This window comes from Pantherophis guttatus, chromosome 7 (assembly GCF_059756535.1).
Source record: "Pantherophis guttatus breed Tessera chromosome 7, ASM5975653v1, whole genome shotgun sequence".
Classification (NCBI taxonomy): Eukaryota; Metazoa; Chordata; class Lepidosauria; order Squamata; family Colubridae; genus Pantherophis; species Pantherophis guttatus.
This window is the reverse complement of record NC_142069.1, coordinates 78,183,301-78,210,769: the sequence shown is the minus strand read 5'-3', so window position 1 is coordinate 78,210,769 and position 27,469 is coordinate 78,183,301. Positions and strand designations below refer to the sequence as shown.

The 27,469-nt window shown below is 40.4% G+C and overlaps 1 long non-coding RNA gene and 1 pseudogene across 1 annotated transcript; one reads left to right on the top strand and one right to left on the bottom strand.

Annotated features, from left to right (window-relative positions):
• The first annotated feature begins 1,868 nt into the window (after positions 1-1,868).
• LOC148112942 (membrane protein BRI3 pseudogene) lies at positions 1,869-2,515 on the top strand (annotated as a pseudogene).
• Positions 2,516-3,055: 540 nt separating this feature from the next.
• Positions 3,056-26,790, bottom strand: LOC117679817 (uncharacterized). Its single transcript, XR_015729011.1, has 9 exons — positions 26,525-26,790; positions 7,773-7,887; positions 6,567-6,812; positions 5,832-6,133; positions 5,503-5,692; positions 5,326-5,407; positions 4,884-5,105; positions 3,974-4,109; positions 3,056-3,427 (listed from the first exon to the last, which is right to left on the bottom strand). It is a non-coding gene; the product is annotated as an uncharacterized LOC117679817 (long non-coding RNA).
• Between the last annotated feature and the right edge of the window lie 679 nt (positions 26,791-27,469).

Below are 27,469 nucleotides of genomic sequence, written 5' to 3'. Positions count from 1 at the left end.
TTTACTCTCTCATCCACTTGTACTGAGATCAAAAGGTTTGACCGTAAATCTGCCTCGCTTAAAATGGAATCCATTTAATTTTCATTTCATTGTATTTTGATCTTAGGGCTGGTGTTCTACAGGCCAGTAAAAAATAAACTAGAAAGTTGGAAGAACCATTCTGTTCTCCTTTGAACTGCCTGTGTGCCTAAAGTAGAACTAGAATTGATAGTTTCCTGTTTTCAAACCTGGTGCTTTAACTACGACACCAAACTGGCTCTCAACCAAGTCTTTAGCCATTCCAAGTCAGTGGACGTTAACGCTTGTTCTGAATTGCTACCAAAGTATTGGTAGCAGTTGCTCATTCTGTGCTGGGTTGGGAAAAGAAAGGTGCTTTCTGAGCAGCTGGGTGGCTATACTTTCAGTGTTTCAGTGCTACTAGGCTCTCTGATGCTCCTGCTGCTGGTTTCCTGACATTCAACCCAACAAGACAGACCCAGATTTCAGAGGATAATTAGAACTGCAGAAAAAACAATTACTACCAACCTGCCTTCCATTGAGGACCCATATACTGCCCGAGTCAAAAAGAGGGCTGTGAAAATATCTACAGACCCCTCACATCCTGGACATAAATTGTTTCAACTCCTATCCTCAAAGACGCTATAGAGCACTGCACAGAACAAGTAGACACAAGAACAGATTTTTCTCGAACGCCATCGCTCTGCTAAACAAATAATTCCCTCAACACTTAACTATTTACTAAGTCTGCACTACTGTTAATCTTCTCATTGCTCCTATCACCCGTCTCCTCCCACTTATGACTATACGACTGTAACCTTGTTGCTGGTATCCTTATGATTTACAATGACTATTTCCTAATATGATTTGATTGCTTATTTGTTCCCTATGACTATCATTAAGTGTTGTACCTTATGATTCTTGATGAATGTATCTTGTTTTATGTACACTGAGAGTGAATGCACCAAGACAAATTCCTTGTGTGTCCAATCACATTTGGCCAATAAAGAATTCTATTCTATTCTATTCTATTCTATTCTATTCTATTCTATTCTATTCTATTCTATTCTTCTTATTCTATTCAATCCTGCCCTTCATTCATCTTCAGTTGCCTGCAGAGTTTGGCTGCAATTTCTTCCATGCTGTTCTCCCAAATAATACAAACCTTCCTCCAAAATAACCCTAAGCGTGCACATTTCGGTGCTCTTGACATTTTCCTTTTATAATTGGAAACCAAGTGTGGTCCAGTGCCTTTGAGACTGTCTTAAATCCCTGGGGGAAAAAAACACAAGGAAGAGCTCAGAAACAAACAAACACTGGCTACTGTGAGGCTTACATTCCCCAGTTTTTCAAGTCAAGGAAATAATATGACCAAAATGTGCTGCTGATAAAAATAATTTTCAAAATGGAACTCCTCATCCTTCTCGTTTCTGGGGTGTATATCTGCTTTTTCTATTGATTCTTCATTGCTTAGTTTTGAGGAGGGGGGGCAAAATGATTTTTTTATCCTTTGCTATAACATTAATTTGGCACTTCTACTAAAAGAGTTTGAAATAAAATATTTAATTTCGAAACAGCCATCATTTTAAACGATCGCATTTCAAACCAGAATATTTTAAGTATTTTTCTTTTCTTTCCCCCCCCCAACATTGGGATTAAATTATAACAATATTTGGTTATTAAATATTTTTAATAGCATTGATTCCTACGTATTTGAAGGATTTCCTTTCAATAGGTATATTTAAAACACTAGTGGTAGTATTTCATAGTATGGAAGAACATGAGTTGAAATTTTGAAAAATGTCTGTTAACCCTGATAGTTTTGCAAGTTCTGCCAATTTTATTTTAATATATTTTTGTTGATGGAAATAATGGGAAGTGAGACCACAATGACTCATGATGTTTCTCCAAATATAAGCAAAATAATTATTGCAGAGATGCTGACAATCTGATGCCCCCCATAAGTTTCCCTCACTTACAAAAGATTCTAAGACCTCCTAAACTCTTTTAAGATCTTACTGTCTGCAGTTGGGACCCAACAGCCCTCCTGGTCTAAGCCTCCTTCCCACACCCCATCCCAAAAAAAGAATCCCAGCTCGTCTTCTGGAGTCTCCGGTCTGACTCCATCACAATGGACAGCCAGCCTGGACCAGCCGCTGCCGTACAGCCCTTACAGGCCGGCAGGCAACTATGCAGCCCATACCTACGGGGCCATCCTGCCGCCGCCGCCCTACCCGTTCCCCGCGGGGACCGGACCAGGATATACGGTTCCAGCTAGTTCACGGCCGCACGGCTGCACAACTATCCCAATACTACGTATACACTAATCCAGCAGCCCACTCCCACCACATCTGTCATAGTCATGGGTGACTGTCTGGTTTGCAGAGTTGGCGTGCTGGAAGACATCTTTACCTGCCTTGGCATCCTCTGTGCCATCTTTTTTTCCCCCGTCGGGATCATTTTTTGCCTCGCCTTGAGACAACGAACATGTTGTAACTGTGGGGCGACATTTGGTTAAGGGATCAGGGCCGCCCCCAACCCCGACCCCCACCCCAGAGGCTTTGAGGAGCTGTACCCCTTTTTTTCTGAGGTAAATGTCATGTACAATCAAGTTTATGCATCGGAGCTGATTTTGTAAAGAAATACAAAAAATTGAGATGAAAATTGCACAAAATCACTGAAATCTGTCAATCTCTTGATATTTTGTGAGGGTTTTTTTGTGTGGGTGTAATTTTCCTGCAAAGTTTTGAGGGACGGGAGGTGCCCGAATTGGACCCAGTGCAAGGTTTTCTACAAAACAGGGTCTTATTTGGTAACATAATTTATGATTGAGGATCAGATAACTAAATACATGCAGGCTTTTGTTTTTTTTAAAAAAGGTAATATAGAAAAGAAGCATAGGGTCATTAGGGGGAAAAAAAGCGAAGAAATAGCATCCAAAGTTTATTTAATTATTCAGTTTGTATAGCCATCCATCTGAAACAAATGATTCTGAGCAGGGAACAATCATGAAATCATTTGAACAACTTAAAAACAGAACACACACACACACAAAATACATAGAGCAACCAGAAGATAATTTAATTGATAGTTGTTAACATCAATGGGGCCTTCACACACTTGGGACTGAAGACACAAAACCAGGACTTGAAGGTCTTCTGGAAGGCCAATAGGATCAGGACAATTCTAATCTCAGGAGGGAGGATGTTCCAGAGGGTGTGTGCCTCACCCTACAGCCTCCAGACACTCTGTCAGCCTTTCCAAGTACACCAGACAGTGCGTAACAACTTATCCACATGCCAAAACTGCTCCGTACGCCTGGTGCATCCAATAATCCAATCAGCCAACTGTCAGTTCCTGGAAAGGCGATGGTCCAGCCAAGGTGAGTTCCAGACACCACATGCGATTCTATCCGAAGCTGGTACGTGGCCTAACAAGAGAGACAAATTGTATGGCAAAAAGCAGCAGCAACCAGGTTCAGTAGAGCAAAACCCCACATTTGCAGAAACTCTACCAATTCTTAGTCCTGTGATGGCGAACCTATGGCACACATGCCAGAGTTGGCATACAGAGCCCTCTCTGTGGGCATGCGTGCCGCTGCCAGTTGCTCTTCTGGGTTACGTCGCACACGAGCGCCGGACAGCTGGCCCAGCACACATGTGCACAGCGGCCAGCTGCTGTCTTCTGGGTTCCAGCACGTGCATGTGCACCAGCCAGCTGATTTTCGCACAAAGACCAGCTGGCTGGCGCACACGTGCACGACAGAACCTGGAAATGCAGCTGGCTGCCGCATGCATGCACATCGGCCAACTGCTCTCTTCCAGGTTTCAGCACTCCGGGGCGCACACCCGCTTCAGTTTTGGCACTCAGTGCCGAAAAGGTTAATCATCACTGTCTTAGTCCATCTCTCTAGACCAGGGGTCTCCAACCTTGGCAACTTTAAGGCTGGAGGAGACCCCTGATCTAGACCACCTACCTACTGCAACGTACTAAAAGTGGCTACTGTTGGAATCTGTTCCACAACACATCTTGTCTCAGTGCCATCTTTGAAAAAGAAGAAGTTGAATAGCAGAGAGGTCCATTCTTGAAGTGACTGAGGATGGTCCAATGATCTAAAAACACAAATGGCAGGGTTTATTATAAAGTCAGAAGTGTACAACAGAACAATACAGCCATTAGTTGTCATAGTTGAAAGTTGTAGATGGAACAAACTAAGGGCCTTTCCCTGTGACAGAGAGGAATTATTATTATTGAACTTTAATTTTTAGTGGTCAATATCTTACCGTATGTGTCAGTTTCATGAGTAGTGTGGATGCATACACAAGTTACACACATATGTATGTGTGCGTGCACACACACACACACACACACACACCTTAGAGGGAACATAGATGGTACCCAGTCAAGTTAAAAGAACTTGTGAAACAAAGAATATCAGGCAGTAATTTGTTTCCCCAAAATAAAAAATAGCTTTGGTCAGGTTCCTTCTCTGTTTATGTCAAACATAGATGGAAAGAAGAACAAAAACACAATAATTCACAGATCTTTTTTCTGAAGAAAGTGAACTGGGAATCGAGGAACCTGTTTCCCCCATATTCTGGGTTTGCATTTTCAAAGAACATCAATTTGGTGGACCACTGAAGGTATAGAATGTTGGATCACAGGGCCTTTCAACCAGATGCAGTTGACCTGTTTCTCCAGAGGCACACAACAAGCAGTATGTGGTATTTTTTCTATGTTTTCTTACATATCTGGTGGAAATTTAAAATCCTAAGTGCACATCCTGAGTCCTTCACAAGATGGATCCTAGGGGGAGGAGCCAGCCATACTCCCCATAGGATCCCGTCCATTGTATTGGTCATGGCCAATGAAAAACCAACAATCACCTTGAATGGACAGGCAAACTGAAGATCCAGCTCTCTATAGAACCGGTAGTAAAACCGGCGGGGGGCTCCGCCCGCTGACCCTGACATCATCAAAACGCTTCTGTGTCCCGTTGCGAACCGGTAGTAAAGGTAAGTAGAACCCACCCGTGCCCCACCTTAACTTGTTCAATATTGGGTGGGTGGGTGGATGGGAAGATCACAGCTCCTCTACTTCTAGGTCATCTGGATAGAAAAGAAATAAAGAGAACAAGAAAAAAAAAAGGAGGGAAGTTGGCAAATGGTAGGGAACCTTACACCGATTTAAGTCAGTGAGTACAACTGAATGACACAGAGATGTTGAAGTTTAATCTATAGGGTAAATATATAACCCATTTGAGATACAAAGAGTGGGATCTTTCTTTTCACCCTCATCTCTTTCCCTTGATGCTCTAAATGAAATTACCTTCATTAATGAAACCATATGTTTTTCCAGCATCCCAGACCTCCTTGGGAACTTCGGGAAATGCTTGATGGACTCTAATAAGCTGGAGGAGATAGAAAGAAGTCCATTACACTGTTGCCAAGTTTCTCCAGGGATTCCTTAGTCCATCATCAAGTGGAATGAAAGGAAAAATCCTACCTGCCCTTTTGTCCCAAGAGAGAGGTTATATCAGGCATGGTCCCAAGAGCAGGGGGACGGGGCACCCAAAGCTTAAAATCCATAGTATTTTAGGTTTGCTACTTATATTGATCCTAGGCTGATGATTTCCACAGTAGAGAAACTGGTTTGAGACTGAGGAGGAACATCTCCAGCCGTGTGACTCAGAGCTCTGTGGAATTGACCAAGAGAGAACACCTTTGCTTGTTTCCTTGAATCAAAAATCTCATTGCCAAAGCACAATGTGAGTGGGTCATTTAACAGGAGCTTTAACTCTTGATTCTCTGAATGTTTACAATGGCCAAGTGTACCTTAAGGCTCCTCCCAGGACTTCTACGCCCTTCAAAATAAAAATGAGGTGCTTTGAAGTGGGAGACTGCCAAAGGCGGCCTCTGAGGTCTGCTCCAACAACTTCTTCTCCACCTGCAAGGAAACACAGAAATGATGTGCACTTCTCTGGAATGCCTGGAAAAATTGCTGAAGATGGTATCTCTGGAACATCTTCATCTTTTTTTCTCCATGAATGCCATCCACAGGAAGCTGCAGTTGTCTACGAGCATGACTTCCACAAGTAACGCTTCTAGAATGCAAGTCCATGGCTGGTGGGACCTTGCTGTAGGGGCAAAAGAAGGAAAAGATATCAGTGGCCAGCTGGGTCAAGCACTACAAGGCATGAGAAGTTCCAGCTACCCTCTCTTCTGTCCAGTTTACAAGGAAAACCTTTCCTTTGATTTGGCTGCCCCAGCAGAAAGTGTCCAAAATGGCAATGAGCCTAACTGAAGCTTCTGGCTTAGGTTCAAGAGCAACCCTATGTGGAGTTTGTTGCAGTAATCAAGCTGCAAGTTGACAATGGCATGAGTAACTATCTGAAAGGCCTCTTGACCTAGGAGGGGGCGCAATTGATATAGCAGATGAAGTGTGCTTTAACTTTTTTTCTTTTGTTTTCTATTTCCCCCCTTCTTACTCTCTAAGTATTGCAAACAGATTTTTCTCTACTCACTACAAAAGAAACGAGCCTGATCTCATCAGGGATGGGTTCTACTTACCTTTACTACCGGTTCGCAATGGGATCGCATGTCCTTGCTTCGCTTGCGTGTGCGCCTTGCTTCTGTGCATGCGCAGATCGCCGGTGATGACATTCGGGGTGGTGGGTGGGGCCTCCCGCCGGTTTTACTACTGGTTCTTGCGAACCGGTCCGAACCGGGGGAAACCCATCACTGGATCTCATATAATGTAAGCAGTGTAGCTACTTTCACAGTGAAGCAGCTAAACTGGTTGTCCTCCAACAGAGCCTGGCAGGAAACAAGAGTGGAGAGAAACAAAGAATTCAAGGTCAACCAGGCTGCTCCAGCCCTTCCTCTTTGTCCCAGCCCCTTTTGACCTGCTATTACGCTACGGCTTGTCTCTTAGTCTAAAGGAAAAATTATCCCCAGGTTAAGAACCCTTTCCATGGGCCTGTTTTTGAAAGTTTCATTCTGTTTCTCTAACAGACTAAATCTTCTGACAATACAGGGGAAGCTTCTTCTCTCCCTCTACTGCTACTTTCTCTCCATCCTCCTTTGCTTGCCCCCAATTAAGCTCAAAGTGCCCAAAGAGCTGCTGATCCAGTTCTACAGAGGAATTCTTGAGTCTGTCATCTGCACCTCCATAACTGTCTGGTTTGGTTCTGCAACCAAACAAGACTTCAACGGATAATTAGAACTGCAGAAAAAAAACAATTGCTACCAACCTGCCTTCCATTGAGGACCTGTATACTGCACGAGTCAAAAAAAGGGCTGTGAAAATATTTACAGACCCCTCACATCCTGGACATAAAATGGTTTCAACTTCTACCCTCAAAACGACGCTATAGAGCACTGCACACCAGAACAACTAGACACAAGAACAGTTTTTTCCAAAATGCCATCACTCTGCTAAACGAATAATTCCCACAACACTGTCAAATAATTTACTAAGACTGTATTACTATTAATCTTCTCTTCCTTACTAGTATCTATCTCTTCCCACTTATTACTATAACCTTGTATCTTGTATCTTTCGATTTATATTGTTTTTATTTGTTTCCTAGTACAATTTGATAGCTTATTACTAAACTTGACTATCACTAAGTGTTGTATTTTTTTATTCTTGATGAATGTATTTTATTCTCCTTTTGTACCCTGAGAGCATTTACACCAAAGACAAATTCCTTGTGTGTCCGATCACATTTTGGCCAATAAAGAATTCTATTCTATTCTCTCCCACTTACTTACCATGACATTAAGGCTATATAGAGGCTCTTATTCTGGGGAACTGGGACATTCAGTTCCCTTCTCGGCTTCATCTGAAACAGATGGAATGCAGTCCCCGAATGATGTTGTGGCCTTGCTGCAAAGCAAAATGGTGTAAGAAATTCTGTTTATATATAGCCCTACAGTTCAAATACACCATGGGCCTTGCCGCTTAAATGTTAATAACTGTAGGAGGAAACTGTTCTCAGAACAAAAGGACATAGAGTATAACCATAGATGCAGACTTACAAATACTGCCTTCTACTGGTCGGCTATTGTGATGTATTACAGCATATAAGGAGAATTTGTATAAGAAGTTTTACAGGTGGCATTTACCCCCGGCGAGAATAGCCAGAATGTTCAAGAATAAATCGGAGATGTGTTGGAAGTGTCATCAGACTCCGGGTTCATATTACCATATGTGGTGGATATGTGCAGAAGCCAAAAGATATTGGACTAAAATCCACACATGGTTGGAAAAAATGACAAAGAAACACATTGACTTTAAACCAGAGATATTTTTATTAGGGATTTTACCAGAAACATATAATAGAGAACTGAGATACTTAATTGTGAATGTTTTAACAGCGGCTAGAATTGTATTTGCTAAAAATTGGAAAGGCGAGAAGATACCTACTGATGATGAAGTTACTAAGAAAATTTTGGAATGTGCTGAAATGAGTCAATTGACATTTGAAATTAGAGAACAGGAAGACAAACAATATTACTTGATATGGGATTTATTTTATCAATGGCTAGGTAATAAAGTATGGAAATGAAATATGAAACATGAAATGAATGTAATAATAAAATATATGAAGCGTTTTTTACGGGAGATAAGCTACTGTTAAATAATTGGTAAATCAGAATAATAATACAAAGAGATATAATAAATTGTCAAATAAGAGAATTTTGGATATGGGATTAAACACGAAAGATTTGTAACCGATTGACACACTTTCTGTTATTGTAATAGATGATGGTTGTTTTATGTTTTGTTTAAAAATAAAATAAATAAAAATAAAATAAAATAAAATTATACAAGTAGGCCTTGACTTGCGACCACAATTGAGCCCTAAATGTCTGTTGTTAAGTGAGACATTTGTTAAGTGACCTTTGTCCCATTTTTACAACCTTAATGATGCTGAGACCCCACTGGAGCAGTGTTAATCAAATTAAATGGGGACCTATTTGTAACTTAATATCTTCCTTACTATTGAGTGTCTTGTTATTGTAGAAGTTTTTTAAAAACTCTCAGGTTTGTGTGGATCTGTTTTGCTTATAGAATCCTAGATACACCAATCAAGGTTTTAGAGAGAAGATTCCTTCTATCAAAGCTGCGTATTTTTTTTTTTTCTTCCCCCAAACCTGAAATGTAGCTTTTGGGAATATATGACTTACAGTATATTTTTATAAAAACTTTTGGAAGGGAAAAAAAAACACTTGGCCTTTCGATTTATTTGCCCCATTTATTATTTTGTGGACTATAGTGTCCTTAGACTACCAATTGGGAACCATGGTTTTATAGCTGAGAAGCAGATGTTGAAAGTACAAGATGACAGATTTAAACTTCTGTAAACTCAAATATTATCCTATTTCAGGCACATTATGCAGCTTGCCCCAGCTTCTTGCCCCAGCTCCTATACATAATGTGTCTGAAGTAGGATAATATTTGAGTCTACAGAAGTTTAAATCTTTTGTCTCATATGTTCAACATCTGTTTCCCAGCTATAAAGCCATGGTTCCCAGTTGGTAGTCTGGGGACATTATACTCCACAAAAAAAAATAAACGGGGTGAATAAATAGAAATAAATTGACAATATTACTGAAGATAGTCCCTATCAAGGCTGTCTCTATCTTTTTTTAAAAAAATCTGACAAAATCTTGAAGATCATAGCATTTTTGGTAGTAATCCCCAAATCCCATAAGATTTTGAACCAGTTGTTGTTGTTATTGTTAGTTGCGGAGTCGTGTCCGACCCATCGCAACCCCATGGACAACATTCCTCCAGGCCTTCCTGTCCTCTACCATCCTCTGGAGTCCATTTAAGCTCACGCCTACTGTTTCAGTGACTCCATCCAGCCACCTCATTCTCTGTCATCCTCTTCTTTTACCCTCAGTCTTTCCCAGCATTAGGCTCTTCTCCAGTCAGTCCATCCTTCTTATTAGGTGGCCAAAGTATTTGAGTTTCCTCTTCAGGATCTGGCCTTCTAAAGAGCAGTCAGGGTTGACCTCCTCTAGGACTGACCGGTTTGTTCGCCTTACGGTCCAAGGGACTCGCAGGAGTCTTCTCCAGCACCAGAGTTCAAAGGCCTCCATTCTTTGGTGCTCACCCTTTCTTATGGTCCAACGTTCACAGCCATACATTGCAACTGGGAATTGCACACCAGAGAAACTAGACGCAAGGACATTTCCCCCTCACCCATTTTCACATGCCGTCACTCTGCTAAACAACTTATTGGAAGAAATATCCATCTGGTTCAGTTCTAAGCTGGGAGAAAGACACTGGAAACACGGAGGCTGATTGGAAAGATGGTTTATAGATGAAGCAGAACCACTTGTGATTCTGGGCAGCTGACAAAACGGAGTTGAGAGTGGATGGGGTTTTATATCTTCTTTGGGCTTTGTATTTGAGCTTCCTCTTCCTGTGCAAGAACATGTCCTTTAATTTTCTATTGGCTGTTGTCAGATTCCTATGGGGTCATGTAGGGGTCATAGCTGGCTCTATAGGCAAAAGAGAAAATGTAAATCGTAGGTGCTTGTCTGGGCTAATTTGTCAACCTTTTGTTTGTTGCTTATCTGAGTTCTCAGGTGAGGTTTGGACTGCTCTGGGATGGTGCAATGAAGGGATTTGTGTACTGAGTGTTGGACAATTGCTATTGTGGTTTAATGACTTTTGTCCTGGATCTTGAGTGAGGCTGCTTCTAATCCTACCATTCTGCCTTTGTTTCAAAATATCCTGTTTTGAATGGATTACCAAATCTGCATTTCTAAAAGCTGCCTCTTCAGTGTCTGCTTGGGGGAAGGGAGGCTGGTGCTAGGTTTCTGCCCCCCTTAAGATTTTTTTCATTTCTCATTCTTATGGGGTGGGTGGGTGTTTGCTGACTCCCTACGTAAGAAAGCAATGTAAAGAAATTGAGAATAATCACACGGGAGAAACAAGAGATTTATTTTAAAAAAATTGGAGGCAAATGAAGGCAAACTTTATAGACACTATAAGGACAAGAACAAAAAGATAACATCATAATAGGACAAGGAAAAAAAAAGATGACTGGAGAAAGAAAACAGATGACACAGATAGGTAAAAAAATAAATCTAGATTCTACTGCTGCATTTGTAAATAAAGCCATTTATTACAAAATATTAATCCCCAATGCTCCTTCACTGAACAGCTTATCGGAGAAGTCCAACTAATCAATAAGCATCAGGATTGCTATATTCCAGCACATGTAATGTTTGTTTATTTTTATCTGGAGAAAAAAAATCTGAATGTTTAAAACTGCTGAATTATTTTCTGACAAAAGAGGGGCCCAGTTGGAGTGCTTTTTCATGTCAGCCTCATGCCTCAACACAGTTTTTCGCTGAGGAGAGTATTAAGATTTTTCATTCCCCAAAATAGGCAACTGGCATTTCAGTTCCAGAAGTATGCAATTAATAACTAAGCATTAACTAAGAAAGGACGTGGTGGCTCAATGGCTAAGACGCTGAGCTTGTTGATCGAAAGATCGGCAGTTCAGCGGTTCGAATCCCTAGTACTGCGTAACGGGGTGAGCTCCTGTTACTTGTCCCAGCTTCTGCCAACTTAGCAGTTTGAAAGCACGTAAAAAATGCAAGTAGAAAAATAGGGACCACCTTTAGTGGGGAGGTAACAGCGTCCGTGCGCCTTTGCCATTTAGTCATGCCGGCCACATGACCACGGAGATATCTTTGGACAGCGCTGGCTCTTCGGCTTTGAAACAGAGATGAGCACCATCCCCTAGAGTCAGGAACGACTAGCACATATGTGCGAGGGAAACCTTTACCTTTACCTTTAAGAAAGTAACATTAATATTGTTGTGGTGTTTATTATACGGTGGCGCAGTGGTTAGAATGAAGCACTGCAGGTTATTTCTGCTGACTGCCGGCTACCTGCAATTTGGCAGTTCGAATCTCACCAGGCTCAAGGTTGACTCAGCCTTCCATCCTTCTGAGGTGGGTAAAATGAGGACCCAAATTGTTGGGGGGCAATATGCTGACTCTGTAAACCACTTAAGAGGGCGGTAAAGCACTGTAAAGTGGTATATAAGTGCTATTGTTATTGCTATTTTGTACTTCTTGCTTCCAACAACACCATTCTAGTGGATTAGGGAAGAGTAATGACTATTTTTCTGTATTATTATCTCTACAAAGACTAAGGTCATATATTCGCTCTAATACAGTAGATGCTTTCTTTCCCACTGCTAAGATTCTTGCTCTTCTCTTTCTCCACTGTGCTTTTATCTTGTTGTCTTAGAGACAACTGAAAAGTAAGGTAAAAATTATAGTAGTTTTCTGCATTTGGTATATAGCAAATTTCTGAAGAAGTAATACAGAAAAAACATGCACACTTTTATATTCCCTGGGGATTCTGTTTTTATTTGATGGCTGCTTCCGTGCCATTTTTATCTCTCTTTGCTTCTATTACAGGTAGTCCTCGATTTATGATTCATTTAATGACCTTTGAAGTTACAACAGCACTGAAAAAAGAGACCATTTTCCACACTTATGACCATTATTATTATTATTATTATTATTATTATTATTATTATTATTATTATTATTTAGACTTATATACCATTTCATAGTGCTTTACAGCCCTCTCTAAGTGGTTTACAAAGTTAGCATATAGCATATTGCATATTAGCATATTGCATTAGCATTAGCATATTGCCCCCAACAATCTGGGTCCTCATTTTACCCACCTCGGAAGGATGGAAGGCTGAGTCAACCTTGAGCCGGTGAGATTTGATCTGCAGATCTGCTGAACTAGCAGTCAGCTGAAGTAGCTGCAGTACTGCATTCTAACCACTGCGCCACCTCGGCTCACTACTTCCCCATGGCCAAATGATCAAAATTCAGCTACTTGGCAAATTGGTTCATATTTATGACGGTGGCAATGTCCCATCAATGGGGAAAACAAAGTCAGTGGGGAAGCCAGATTCACTTAGCAACCATGTTGCTAACTTAACAACTGCAGTGATTGACTTAACAAGCGTGGCAAGAAAGGTCATAAAATGGGGCAAAATTCACTTAACAACTATCTCATTTAGCAACAGAAAGTTTGGACTCAGTTGGGGTTGTAAGTCGAGGACTATCTGTGTGTGTGGGGGGGGGGGGGTTAGTACAATTTTTTTCTCAACAATTCCGTTGGTGTTAAAGCTCATTTTAACTATCAAGCTAAGTTAATTGTGCCGACCTGATCTAGTTAGAATTGTATGGTGTAACAGGAGTGAATGATATACTATGCATTCATGATCAATGAAATCTCTTATAATGCATTCCCACCAAACTGAACTTACTTAAAGTTAGTTTTTTTGTGAGATATCCAACTCTCATCTATTAACAAAGCAGGTAGAAGTGTGTTCCTATACACAGCCATTTTTGCTTCTTTGGCCTTGCAACAAAACAATACTTCCCACGATTTTTCATTTGCATTTTGAAAAATATTTATTCATTTTTACTGTCCATTCAACAAAGATACAAAAAACATTTTACTTGCTGCACTGTTTTGCTGTTTATATGTAACTTTTTTACCTGTCAAATATAAGTTCCCTGGTCTTTGAGGTATTAATTTGCAGATCCCACTCCTTGTACAAGCTAATATTTGCCGCATATCAATTCAATTATTTATTTATTACATGTATTTATATGCCGCCATTCTCCTGAAGGACTCAGGGTGGCGAACACAAGTTAAGAAACAAGTACAATAAAATCCTATTTTAATCCAAATAATTAATTAATAGTAAATAACAAAAACCCGGAATCAGAGTCAGCCTATTTGTTTGAACAGCCAAGTCTTCAAGTCCCGACGGAAGGAACGGAGATCAGGAGCCGTCCGGAGCTCGGTAGGTAATTCATTCCAGAGGGTGGGAGCACCCACAGAGAACGCCCTACCCCTGGACACAGCAAGACCACATTGGCTTACCGTCGGAACCCTGAGGAGAGCGGCCCTATGTGAGCGAACAGGACGGTGAGAGGCAGGCAGGAGAAGGTCTAATAACAATATAAAATCATTTGTATCCCAAAGCACAGAACAGTCATATCCCCAGTCAATAGGTCTCAAATATCACCACAAGCATCTCTTATACATTTATACACAAATATCATAGCAACCAAAAGGATTTTGTGTCTGCTAGTATTACTTCTGTTCACCATTGAACCATTTGCTATGCATTCCTTTTCTTCACACACGTATCCTTTCTTCCATTTTATCCTGCTTTTTTATTGTAGTCGGCCACCAATCTTCAGGTCCATAGTGATGCAAAATATTTCATAATTGAAGCCTATGGCTACAATAAATTTTCTCACATCCATTAAAAAATACTGGTGGAAAAGACTTCCGGGTTGCTGTTTGTCGCTGCCAGACGTTCCTTTGGGATCGTCAGCTTCCATCGCCTGTCAGAGCCGCCTTCACAACGGAATGGCGGCTCGAAAAAAACTCCGTTTCCATGAGGAAACGGAGATAGAGCCGGCAGGGGTGGGTAGAACTCTCTGCGGAGTCCCAAAAGTTTTTCCTTTACTTTTGGGACGGAGCGGATGAGATGCCCCGTATCCCCAGCCGCCGCTCCGGGCTTTGGGAGACCTCTGCTGATGCAGAGCCAGGCGTCAAAAGCAAGCCTGCAAATTTAACAGACTACTCAAAGAAAATGTGAGCTGGACCTGTAATACTGAACCGCAAGTATTTTACTGATTTTTTAAAAAAATTACTTAAGAGAAAGGAGGAAAAGAAAGAGGGAAAAAAAAAGCCTTTTAAAATGGTGTCGGCTGGAGGAGAGGCTGAAAGGGAAAGTCCTTCCGTTTTCTATTACTACAATGTAGCGGAATAAATACCACTGGCTACATTTGTAGACAAAACTTCGCTCCTGTGTCTTTTTCTCTTTTTTTTCCCTTGGAGACCTGATATTGTTGTTGATTGGAAAGAAGTCCTTTTTTTTTTTTTCCTTGCTTTTTTTTTAACAAAGCCTGCCTGGGCGGAAACATGGCACTGAGACTCATAAAGTCAGATAAACAAGAAGGGGGGGGGATTCCCCCACCAACAACTTAAAGGAACAAGTCTTAATTCTTCAGTCTCAGAAACCTGATTTTAATATAATAGAATTCTTTATAGAGGAGATTGAAAGAAGGGAGGAGATTGTGAATCAGCAATTTGAAAAATTTAAGCAGGAAATTAAAGAATTGGTGAAATCTAAGTTTGATTCTTTGGAGAAAAAATTCTCAAAAGTGGTTAATGGTTTTACAGGATTTATGATACAGTTGGACACAAATACTAATGTACTAGAGTCTAAAATGGAAGAAATTCAAGATAAATTGGACAATAGAATTCAAAAAATTGAAAATGATTTGACAAACACTCAGGATAATAGCTTAGAAGAAAAACCTAAAATGGATGCTGATCAAAAGTATGGTAATGCAGAAAATCTGCAACAGAAGATTGAAAAAGAGATTTTAATGGTACAATATAATTTCACAGAATATGCGATAAGATTAAGAGGTTTGCAGGAAAATAATAGAGATGATTTAAGGAAAATATCTTCTGAATTTCTAGCTGGGATTCTAAAGGTTCAACCTGACGAAGTGTTTTGTAGGATCGACAGAGTTTATCGAATCAACTCCTGGATTGCCAAGCAAAGGCAATTGCCTAGAGATGTGGTGATTTATTTTACAGATAAAGAAATTAGGAATAATATCGTACAAAATTCCTTCAATTCTAATTTGCAATTGTATGGAAGAAAGATTTGGATTTACAAGGAACTCCCACCTAAGATATTGATGGAAAGGAAGAAATTTGGTTTTCTGGTGAATGAGTTAAAAAAGAGAAATATCTCATTCAGGTGGGACGCCCCAGTTGGTATTATATTTAGATACCAAGGAGAAAGATATCAGCTAAATACTGTTGAAAGAGCGGAAGAATTTTATCAAAATAGGCTGAAAATGAACTTAACATCTTTAGGTATAATACAGGATAAGCAGAAGGAACCGGAAATAAAGGTAAAATATCAAATTACAGAGACTGTACCAGATGAATTGCCTTTGGATTTATTGGATACCCCAGCTGGACTATCTACAAATTTGAGAGAAGTGGCATCTAATCTTAATGTGATGACTTATCAAGGCAAGGATAAGCATGGAAACCAATTAGGGGATATACAAGGGATAAAAAAGAAACATGAGATACAAAAGCAAAACCAACAAGACCAATCTACAAAGCAGAATAAAAACCGACCAGATGATACACATTTTGTAGAAAGGAAACCAGGATGGAAACCAAACCCACAAAAAGAAAAGAAAAAAAGAAATAGGTGGCATAAAAATAGAAATTTCTAAATCAGGCAACAGTGAAGCCAGTGATTTTAAAATATGAATGATTATGTGTAAATACAGAAGAGGCGACGTATTGGTTAATATCATCCTGAGGATTGTGGCAGATCTCTGCATGGCCGTAATCTGGGGACGTGAAACGAGCCTTAAACTGATGGATTTGAATTATCCATTTTGGAATTTCTTTTTGTGTTGATAAACATATTATATTATCTTGAATCACAAGGCAAGAGAATTATGCTGGGGCATGCAGAAGATCGGGTTGTTACCCACTACGATGATGGGAATTAATAATCCTGATGAAACCCACAATTATTACTATATGGAATATAATTATAATGTCACTCGGATGGTTGTTTTTACTTTTATACATATAAGAAGATATTTACTACTGACGGGGGCAGATATGATTGAAGATCCTGAATAAACTGTTGCACCAGTAAGCTATGTTACCCGATTATGGATGTTGGTTCTACCAATCCAGTGGAAAGACCTCAAAGAAGATACTATATGGATTATAAATTTAAAGTCATTGTCTTTTCTTTTTTTTTATTTAGATATAATGGAAAATATAGACATATATTTTTAAGTAGTGTGGGCAGTGAATCAAAGATGTTAAGAAATGTTGTGTATGGCAATTTTGCATGATAGTGGGTGAATAAGCTAGTTAGTAGATTGATTAGTCTAAGAAAAGGGACTTTTAAGTGATATATTTAGGGGAGTGGAGGAAATGGATAGAGTGGAATAAATGTTAAACTAGATTTTATGGGGAAGGCCGCTTTGAAATGTTATAGTAATATATATAGAAGATTAAATGTTAAAGTAGGACTTATCGTATAGTTTTAAAGTGGAGAAGTTATTCTATAATGTCATAGTATAATGTCTTTTTTTTCCCTTTCTTTTCTCTTTTCTGATATGTATGGATAAAGGGGGATGTTATAATATTAATAATATTTTTAGTAAGTAAAGGTCAATATCTAGAGGAGGGAGTAAGTAATCTGTTATGAATTAGGTTTTTTTTTGTTGTTGTTATGAAGAAGTCACAGGGGGGGATGGGTGGGGAGGGGGGTTAGGGAGGGGGAGGGAGAGGGAAAAAAAATTAAAAAAAAATACTGGTGGAAAAGAATAAACAAACAAAAGATGCATTTCATGTCTTGGCAAAAATAAATGTGGGGTGAAATCCAGCAGGTTCTGACTGGTTCTGGAGAACCGGTAGCGGGAATTTTGAGCAGTTCGGAGAACCAGTAGCAGAAATTTTGAGTAGTTCAGAGAAACGGCAAATACCACCTCTGGCTGGCCCCAGAGTGGGGTGGGAATGGAAATTTTACAATATCCTTCCCACAGGAGTGGGGAGGGAATGGGGATTTTGCAGTATCCTTCCCCTGCCATGCCCACCAAGCCACGCCCACAGAACCAGTAGTAAAAAAATTTGGATTTCACCACTGGGTCACACCAATAATAGTTCTATTCAGACATCAGAAATGTGGGATGCTCATGATGGGAGCATTGTAACTGATCCTTATTTACTTCCAATGTTGCTGCAGAAATGACAATTTTCCTGCAAACATTCATGTTTTTATGTCGATGGAGATTCTCGGTCATTCAGCTTATGATTGTCCCAAAGGTGCTTTCTAAAGACAACTGGATTTTCTTGTGTTTTTTTTTCCTGGAGAAACCATCTGGGTATAACCAGCTTCCCTTTGAGTTAGGATCCTAAATGTTATGGAAACCAACTCAGGCACAATTATGACTCAGATCTGGATTTCATAGGCATCAACTTGAATACAGCTGTAGCTGAGGTAGCTTCTCTCCTACTGAGGAGAAAATATATATCTCTAATATGATGTCAGGAAACCGACGAGGTTAAATCATATTGAATAATCCGTATCTGCAACGCTGGAAGAAAGTTCTTGGGTGAATGTGGAATCAAACTGCAGATGGGCAAATTTGTTTTTCCTCAGGTACAGATTTAATGCTAAGCTGTGCTCGGAAAGCTGTGCTAGAATGAACAAATAAACCAGTGACGGCTTTCTCATTTTTGGAAATAGAAAACCCAGCTGTCTAATTAACCGTTATTGGAAATGAACGGAGCTTGATTTGAACCACGATGTTCTTCATCATTGGTTATTACGCCTTTATTTTTTAAAGAAGCATTTGTGGAAGTTAATGAGCCACTAGCAAGTATTCCCTAGGAAGCATTTCTTTAGCCTAGGAAGCATTTTTTTTTTTGTCCCGAGGAACAACAATGTTGGAACAGAGCAAGGGTGAAATGCTCCCGGTTCGGACCGGATGGCCTGATCCGGTAGCGATGGAGGCAGGTGGTTCGGAGAACCGGTAGCAAAAATCCCTGCCCCCCCCCATTGCCCAGCTGAGCCACACGATCATCAGAGGCTTTTTTTTTTTAACTTTTAAAAGCATTTTTTCGGTCAAAGAGGTTGTAGAAAAAAATGCTTTTAAAAATTTAAAAAAAGCCTCTGATGATCGCGTGGCTCAGCTGGGATCATCAGAGGCTTTTAAAAGCATTTTTTCTACAACCTCTCCAGCCGAAGAGGTTATAGAAAAAATGTTTTTAAAAGGAAAAAAAGCCTCTGCCGATCAGGCAAGTCAGCTGGGATCGTCAGAGGCTTTAAAAGCATTTTTTTAACAACCTCTTCAGCCAAAGAAGTTGTAGAAAAAAATGGCTTTAAAAGTAAAAGGGCCTGGTGGCTCAGCAGACTGACAGCATTGTGATTAACACCAGCTGTCTGCAATTACTGTAAGTTCGAATCTCACCAGGCTCAAGGTTGACTCAGCCTTCCATCCTTTCTAAGGTAGGTAAATTGAGGACCCAGTTTGTGGGGGCAATAAGCTGACTTTGTATTAATATACAAAAGTATGAAGGCTATTGCTCAACGCATTGTAAGCCTCCCTGAGTCTCTGGAGAAGGGCGGCATATAAATCAAAATTAAATAAATTAAATTAAAAAAAAAGTTAGCCATTCCCACTCAGTCATATTACCCCACCACCACCAAGCCACGCCCACAGAACCGGTAGTAACAAATTTTACATTTCACCACTGGAACAGAGCTACCCTGGGCCAAGAAGGATTGGATAGATTGTGTTTACAGTGCTTCTTTAGGAAAGCTTGCTGCATGGCTCAGATGTCATTTGCTGGAATTAAGTTCAGTATAGAAACCAAACCTGGTGAAATAGAGCAACAAATATTGACATTTCTCAAAAAGGATGGTGGAAGGAGATTGAATGTTCTTTCGGGTGTTATTGGTCTCTCTCTCTCACACACACATATACACCTTCAGCCACATCAATCTTTTTTTCCTGCTATCACCTGCAAACTCCAATGCTCCATCAGAATGAGAACTATTTTGTTTTGTCAGCTTATTGTGAATAATGAAGCTATCAGATCACAGCTGTGTTGGCTAGTAGACAGGGGTGGAGAAACACTCTCTTGGACAAATATACTACGAGTCAACATTCCGACTGACGAACCCAACCAAAACAGGCGCAGTCGAAATGATCCAATCTCAGAATGCAAAACTTTATTGAGACATTATTTTGGCACTGATGAGGGCAAAACCAGATCTAGCTAATTCCCGTGCAAATCCACATAACTAATGTATAGGATTCTCCCTCCCCCTATTAGTGCAAGTCACATTGTCCAATTGAGTGTCACTGTATTGTTATGAGAAAAAGTCTTTGGTTTTGGCAAACACCTGCTGAAGTGTCCTTGGCTCTCACGGTTCATCTTCTTGATGTCTGGAGCCTACATTCCATTTCACCCTCCTCTCCCCTCTGGTTTGTTGGCAAGCAGAGAAACGATAATGGTCACAATAGCAAAAGTGTGCTTCAAACTTGACACTATGATGTATATATCAGCTAGTCCTTCATGCATCTGTTTAAAGATTTATTCCTCTTTATTTCCATACTGTGCCACCATGGTGACATTGAAAAGCAATACAAGGGGAATTACTGTGGAACTAAAAATAATAACATTTGTCTCATTCACTGCTCATATTGCATCCTTAAATGTGTTCTTCTGAATTATTTCAGGATCATCTGAAAACAAGTACTACTAACAAGAACTATTGGCTCATACATAAATGATGGTCCGCTAGGACACCTAGATCCAGTTATTCACAGTTACTGCTATTGAGCCAGATATTGCATATTCTGTACCAATTCATTTGGTTTTTCCTGCCTAAGTGCAGGAAAAGTGCAGGAAACATTTCTCACTACTTCATCTTGTTGGATAGGGCCCAATGCTCAAGTCGGCCAAGATTCTTCCAAATCTTGAGTCTATCTTCCAAAGTGTTAGTAAGCTTTGTGTCATCTGCAAATTTGATGAGATGTTTCCACTAAAAGATTTGACTACCCTTTGTCCAGAATGGTGTAAGGTCTCCTGCTCGAGGAGGGATTGGACTAGATGTTCTGCCCCAGCTACGGACCCCAAAGAACGCAGCACACACAAAGTCTGTACAAAGCTTAGTTTATTAAATTAAATCAGTCTTTTTCAAACAAAGGCTGTTAATTAACTTTCTTAACAGCCTACAAGGATCCAAAGAATAAATAATCGTAATCTTGGCAGAAAGCCCAGAAGCAATTTGCAGAGAACTAAGATCAAGATGCGAAGGAGAGTGAACAAAGTTGTTCCCTGCAAATTGCCTCAGTCGTCGTCCTTCCTTAAATAGGCTAAGGGAGTGGCCAATTAGTCCCAAGCCTTACTCTCGAGGAGACCTCCTCCTGAGGAGCCACTCCTGCCTTTTGGCAGCTCTGCGCGCCCATGCATCGGGAAGAGGCTCCTCCTCTTCTTCCTCTTCACTTATGGGAGCTTCTAGAGGTTCTGAAGGCCCTGGTGGAATCCCCGCCTCTGGCACCACATCTTCTCCAGCTTCCTCATTATCTGACTCGAGTGCCAGTAGCACAGGCTGCTGGCGCAGCACCACACTAGCCTCCTCGCTGTCAGAATCAGCTACTAGCTGCACAGGTCGCTGACGGCCCACAACACTAGAAGACCTCCAAGGTCCATTTGAACCCTATGAATCTATTGTGAAAGAACTCTTAAAAAGAAGGCCTTCAGGATTCATCCCCAATGTCAGGTCAAGGGGTTCTCAGTGGTCATTGTCCACTGATTTTATCATGGACGAAGTAGCCAATTTAGCATGACTTGGGTAGGCATCAAGGGGGATCTTCCCCTTGGATATGTGTGCCCTGGCTTTCAAATTGGGCATCAGCTGCTAACGTAGAGTAGGTGATGTAAGATGACTATTGCAGGATCTAATTTGGTCACCAGGATCAAAGGTTTTATTCTTTCAAACTTTTGGGCTTATACTAGAGCCCATCATGAGGGAACTTCTCTTTCTCCAGAATATGTGCACTGGGCTGTTCTACATGTTGTTCTTATATAGTTCCTGGTTGTGTGTGGCTTTTAGTTGTTAATTAGGATGGTAATAGCTGGCTATTAAGTCATTAATTATTATTTCCTTCTTCCTCAGTGACCTAGGCTCCTAGGTTCCTGATGGGTTGGGAGAAATCAACACTTCTATTGACTTACAAGAAGCCCATTTTCAAGGCTTCAATAATGACTCTGGCTGTTTTTGTCCCTACTTGGCCAACAATAGTAGTAGCTGTGAAATTGAATGCATGTCCTTTTTCATTGTAATGTGAGGCTACCAATGAGTTCAGATTTCCTCGTCTAACTGCTGGCTCATGTTCCCACAATCTGGTGGTTAACTTCCTCCCCATCTGTCCCACGTAGTTGCAGGGAAAAACCATGCAAATTACATTTAAAGTTTCTCTCACCTCCAAACAATCTTTGTAGTGCATGATTTGCCCTTGTATGATAGCCTTTGTGCGGTGGGCGATGCCCACTTGAAGATCATGAAAGTTCTACTGCTTCTGAAAGTTTTTGTAATATATGGCAGGGTGTGCCATGAAGTTAGTCTTCTACCTTCTTTCTTCCTTTCTCTCTCCAGCATATTACGCAGGAATCTTGTGATAAGCACTTCTGCCTAAATTGTTCATGCTCTCCAGTTGTTTTGCTTGCTGGGAACTAAGTGTGTTCTCATCCTGCCGTATGCTGTTCTGATGCAACTATTTTTATGTGACAGTGGATGGTTAGTGTTGAAGCTCAGAATGTGTGAGTGTTGGTAGACATGTGATATACTGTGGTTTCTAGGCTTCCATCTTCCCATCTGTTGATAAGCACGTCTAAAGATGGCAATTGTTTAGCTTACTCCATTGTGAACAGTATGTCCGGGAAGATGGATTCAGTAGGGCAGGGGTGTCAAACTCAAGGCCCGTGAGCCAGATCTGGCCCATGCAAGGGTGGGTTCTAAATTTTTTTACTACCAGTTCTGTGGGCGTGGCTTATTTTGTGGGCGTGGCTTGATGGTCATGTGACAATTATTTAGGATTTAGCAGAGGTACTGGTCTACCAGGCTTTTAACTGCTTGCAGAGCTGTACCGATCTACCCATTTATTTTTGCAGGCACTGATCTACTCATTTGTTTTCCTTTAACACTGATCAGCTGTAGGGCGGCCCTTTGAAGCCCCATGGCAAGAGTTTAAACAGTTTTTTTCCCTCTAGCCACCAGCTGGGACTCAGGAGGCAGCAATGGATTGGGGGTGGGGCCAAATAAAAGGTAAGAATAATGTGGGAGGTGGCGGGGGGCAGAGGGGCGGGGGGGCAGAACTGGTTTGGTGACATCATATCGTCACCGCTACCGGCTTGGAAGAACCAGGCCGAACCGGGAGGAACCCACCACTGGGCCCATGGGATGCTTAGATCTGGCCCGCGGGGCCACCCTGGAAACAGCAAAGGGCCAGCCTGCGATGCCTCTGCCAGCGAAAACAGAGCTCGGGAGGGCTGCTGGCAGAGTGTTCGGGCCACCACAGGAGCCCCAACACAAGTGATGTCGAGCTGGCCATGCCCACCTTGGCCACACACACTCTGCCCCTCTGAGGTCAAACACAATCCTGATGTGGCCATCAATGAAATCGAGCTTGTCACCCCTGCAGTAGGGTATGAAATTCTCCCAGAGCATTTCTTTTGATGACAACATATGTGTCATTCACATAGTGGTGCCAAAATTTAGGTGTGTGGCTTTGAAATTCACAATGTTCTAGTTCACATAGGACTGTTTCTGCAATGACTCCTGATATTACTCTTGATGACTATTGTCCTTCAAGCAAACTTATACCAGTGGTGAAATCCAAATTTTTTCCCCACCAGTTCTGTGGACGTGGCTTGGTGGGCGTGGTGTGGCTTGGTGGGCGTGGCAGGGGAAGGATACTGCAAAATCTCCATTCCCACCCCACTCCAGGGGAAGGATTCTGCAAAATCCCCATTCCTCCCCCCCACTCCTGGGGTCAGGATATTGCAAAAACACCATTCCCACCCCACTCTGGGGCCAGCCAGAGGTGGTATTTGCAGGTTCTCCAAACTGCTCAAAATTTCTGCTACCGGTTCTCCAGAACCTGTCAGAACCTGCTGAATTTCACCCCTAACTCATACATGTTAAGTTGGCTGAACAAGTCACTGAACAATATCGTTTTTGTGCCATTTTGTGGCAGGCCTCTTTTTTTAAAAAAAAATATATTTTTATTATTTACATATAAATATATTGAATGCAGTGTGACTGTCCCGGCAATTCACTTGCCATAAAAACCAAAGTGAAGACAAATAACATACATGCTACTTAACCAGTGCTAGTGTTGTACAATTATTTTTGACTATTGTATTCATTCTAATACAACAATACATACATAGTATCTCATTCCAGGTCCGCCTAGCCTAATTTTTTCGTATTCTGACTTCCACCTCGGGTTTCTAGCCATTGATAGGATCTATTCCATGTGTCATAATATTCTGTGTCTCCTTTGTCTTTTATTTTTAATGTTAGTCTGTCCATTTCTGCACAGACTAATATCTTCCTTATTATCTCCTCTTCTGAAGGGGTGTTCTCACTTTTCCACTGCTGTGCATACATTCTTCTTGCTGCGGTCAGGATGTGTAGTATTAGGTATATTGTTCCTTTATCATATTTATCTCTTATAATGCCTAATAGAAATAATTCTAGCTTGAACTCTATACGTTGTCCAACCATTATCATAAGATTATTGTCATAATCTTGATTTATTATTTTTTTTGCAATCCAGTTTTGGCATTAAAAAATCAAGATTATCATAAAATGGCAATTGAAGAATTATAGCTTTCTGCTTCTCTTTGCTGCCACTTAGTGGTAATCTGGATTTTTTCCCTTGAGGAAACGTAATGTTAACCAAAGCAGTGTTGCTCTGATAAATTTTTCCCCTCATCCAGTATATCCTAAACCAGTTTTCTATAAAGCAAGAACAGAAGATCAACTCACAATTACAGTACTATACACAGGATAGGATTTATGATGGTTTGTTTACATTGGCACTCATTCCAAAGAACTATAGAAGTTATTTGGCGAGCAGATTAGGCTTAAATATTAATGTCATCTACGGTCAAGGATAGCATTTCCCCAACCCAGTTAGAATAAATATTCAGTTTGAAAAAACCACTCTCTTTTGTGCTTCCGTTGCTGGAAAAATTATCAGAAGAAATATATTTACCTTTTTCAAACAAACATCAGTGCAATATACTTCGCAATGTTTAATTTATGCTGTACTACTTGCATTATTCACTTGGCTCCTTGATAGACCAGTTAGTTTGGAGATCCCTTCTTTATTTCTCTGCCCCTATGGTAAAAGTTCTTAATTAAGAAATAAAATGCCTGCAAAACCTAAAAAATATTTCTACGTTTAAGGAGTGAGCCTATCAAAACAAACTTAGCCTGTTTAAACAATCTTGTATTTTTTTAATATTAAACTGCCTTAATTTGTTTCACATGAATGGAAATAGGCCTGATACATAAAAGCCTATCATCTTGAATCTCATAATAGAAATTGAAAATAGGTTTCCTAAAACCGTAGAAATGTGATTTGTCAATTTGTGCTCAGGGTGTTTTTAATCAACACAGAAAAATGACTTAAGGCCTTTGAAATCCTCGTGCGTGTATTTCTCATTAAACAGATATTCTGTTCAGTACATTGTTGTTTTGGCATATATGAATGCAAAATGTGCGCACATATTCATTGTCTTTTTCCACAGCTATGGCCTTTGATTGTAAGGAAAGAGGATTTTCAGAAGCAAATAGATACTAAAAAGTTTTGAAATTATTCCTGTAGCTGTAGAGATGTAGGTAGTTCAGGGACAAAGGGCCTTTCGGTGCAGATGACAATTTGATGCCACAAAGCTGAAATCTAGTTTCATATAAACTCAGTTAGGGATATCCCCACTGAAAACTTCAGAATATTTTGCAACATTGCACACTTGATAAAGGGTACATGATGATTGCATTTTTAAATTGTTCCAAGATGAATCGAATCGAATCGAATGGAACAGAGCAGAATTAAAACAGAAACTAATAGAGTAGAGTAGAGTAGAGTGGAGTGGAGTGGAGTGGAGTGGAGTGGAGTGGAACGGAACGGAATGGAACAGAATGGAATAGAATACTTTATTTGTGATAAGACACACAAGGAATTTGCATTCTCTCTATATAGGATATGGATCGTTCACGACATCCTATACAGAGAGTCCAGCTGTATTTTTTCTCTGAAGCTATTCCACAGCTTCAATGTTATCTGGACATTTCACAAACATGTGTAATATTAACATGCAGTAAATGAATGCAAATGATAGAAAAATGATAGGGGAATTAAAACATGGATTTTAATTTGAAATAGATATTTTCAGCTGGCACTGAAGAATTATAAAAAATGATCCTAAACAAACCTCTCTTGAAAGAGTGATTTTCTTAATGTTTACCTTCCTCACTTTATTTCAAAGGCATATAGAACAGGATAATCTGCTGAACAGCAGGTAATGCAAAAACAGCTTGAACATGAAACTCAATAATAGATGCTATAAGAAGCTACCTTGCAAACCTTGCTCTACACAGCATATTAATAAATTTATGACTATTTTCGATGAAATGAAATAGATTTATATATAGCGCTATATTGTGTAGAATATTATAGAATATAAGAACAGTCCAATAGGCTACCTCTGCTTCTATGACATTCCTCCTCAATGTCTTCTCATAAAGAATGCTCAGATTGGTTAGGGGGCCATGGCAGGGGTGGGTTCCACTTACCTTTACTACCGGTTCTCAACTGGAGTGCGGTTGCACTTCTGCTCATGCACAGATCGTCAGTGATGACATTGGGCGGGTGGGCGGAGCCTCCCGACGCCATTACTACCGCTTCACAAAAACCGGATCAAACCGGGAGCAACCCACCACTCGGCCATGGACACAAATGGTGCTTCAGTGACTTTAACCTTGGAAATATGAGATTTCCAAGCAAGGAAATTTCCAAGAAAGCAAGGAAGTTGGCCTCTTAAGATCTTCAGGGAGCTAATGTGTCTCACTACAAAGCCAACTTCTCTTATTTCTCACCATGAAGATTCCTTGAATTCAGGAGTTGGCTGGATTTTGCATGGCTTGCAAGCCACACCTGTTGTTTTTCAAGATTGGGGAATGCAGACAAATAAGCCCCAGGCATCTCAAGCCAAATTTGTGCCAACCCTAAATAATAAAGTTACCATATGTTTGTTTGCTTCCTGCTTGTAGAAATTGAAAGCTCCAGCAAAGCCTCTTAAATATGTAGCGAGGACTGTCTCTCTTGAAAGTAGGGAATTGCAATCAACAAAGGTAGCATTTTGGAGATGATGGGAAGGACCCTACCTATCAACTAATCAGATGGAACAGAAGTTTTGTTGTTTTCTCTGAGCTGAAAAATAGAAAAACTAGACAAGCCAAAGCAGTTGAAATATTATAGCATGAGTCATAAAGCAATCTCCATGCCTATCACATAGTATAGCACGTACAATTATTAGAACCTGCTGTTACAGATGTCATAACTAGCAAAAAGGACTCTAAGAATATCTGAAGGCAGCAGCTCTTCTTAAGAGAGAACAATATGAGCAAACATAAACCGCCTTTGTTAATATGGTATCACAGTTTCACAAATCTACCTCCCATGTGTGAAGAAATCTTAATAGTTATTTTGTCATCAGTTAGCCAAACTTCCAAATCCAG